The following is a 1,710-nucleotide window of genomic DNA, read 5'->3' as shown; positions in this document are numbered from 1 at the left end:
ATATATATATATATATATTATATATGTATATATATCTATATATATATATATATATATATATATGGAGAGAGAGAGAGAGAGAAAATGTTGGGGAGCACTGACTCAATCTTATGAAGGTGGCTAGCAAGGATATTTGTTAACATGTCGGGAAAAAAAGCTTAGCGCCATTTTGCCCGTCTTTACACTCCGATTTCAAATTCAGTAACTGTTAGCTTTGCCTTTCATCCGTTCGGAGTCGATAAAATAAGTACCAGTTGAACACTGGGGTAGATTTATTCGACTTACCTTTTCCCCCTTTCCTACTCGATTTGTGTCAAAATTTGAAACTAATAACCCTACATAAATCACTAAATAGTGGTGGTTGTAGCCATAACATCGTACAACTCATAGCTAGACAGCACACATGTATAAAGTGTTTCGCTACAGTTTAATTTGGTCATTTGTGAAAGAAGGTCTCAAAAACCCTAACCAATTGAAACTGTGGGGAATCGCTTTAAATATATATATATATATATATATATATAAGTGTGTGTGTGTTCTGTAGCAATGAGCAGTACGATGTCAGTGACTATAACCATTACTAGTTACAGTTATAAGCGCTGGGATCGAACGGAGACACACAAGTGTTTAATAATATTTCACATGTTCTTCTGAGTATGTATTTTGAATACGTGACAGCCAAGTCGACACCCAACACATGGTAATTCTACATGATCGCTGATTAAAAAATCACTTGAGTGCACAGTCTATAATTTCTCATCCCAAGCAGCATATAAGTTTTACAAAAAAGCAAATGAAAATCACGATAAGAATCATAATTATGTTGCCCACCGTTGCTGTAAAATTCCTATAATTGTACAAGAAAGTGGTATATGTTTTCTCAAACGGAATTTGGTTTTATGCCGAATGAGGAATTATGTAATTATCATCGCTTAACTTACGCTATTTTGAATCCTTTGCTATTCATGTGGAATATTTAAAAGCCAAACTTTTATCTGACTTAATGCAATAAAATTTATTAACCATAACAATTTTGTAGCGGAGGGTAAAATGTAATATTGAAAATTCTCATATTCTTTCTTTTCTTAAAATCACGATGTACTTGCTGTTTGGATAGCATGAAAAACGAAGAATTGTTGTTTCTACATTTGTGTGTGTCTTGTTGAGAATTTTGTGTTCCTATATATTGATTCTTTTATTTCATACATGTATTCAGAATATAAACACACACAAACACTCACATATATACACACCTCACACGCACACTACACATATTTCTTTCTGTATCTATCTATCTATCTATCTATCTGAGGGCAGAAGGCCACGATGCTATACATGTGGCAGTGAGGCACACCTCAAAAAGGAGTGCAAATCTGCCGCAAAATTACAACAACAACAACAGCCACAGGAAAAATCACAAAGCCAGGATTATTGCCCACACCACAATATGGACAGCTAGTCAAGAAGCTGTATGCGGAAATGCAGGAAAAACAACAAAGAACAAGCCAACCCAACCAAACAACACCAACACCAGCGCCAAGAACAGAATCATCACCACCAACAACAAATAAAACCAATTCCAACACCAGAACGACAGCAAAACCCAAAGGAACAAAAAACAAAGAAAACACACACAAACTGATCCCCCATCCCTTATACCGCACTCAACACACACAAACACTCAACACCAACAACAACGAAACACACAAC

The sequence above is a fragment of the Octopus sinensis genome, linkage group LG25 (genome assembly GCF_006345805.1).
Source record: "Octopus sinensis linkage group LG25, ASM634580v1, whole genome shotgun sequence".
In the NCBI taxonomy this organism is placed as follows: domain Eukaryota; kingdom Metazoa; phylum Mollusca; class Cephalopoda; order Octopoda; family Octopodidae; genus Octopus; species Octopus sinensis.
This window is presented reverse-complemented; position numbering follows the sequence as displayed.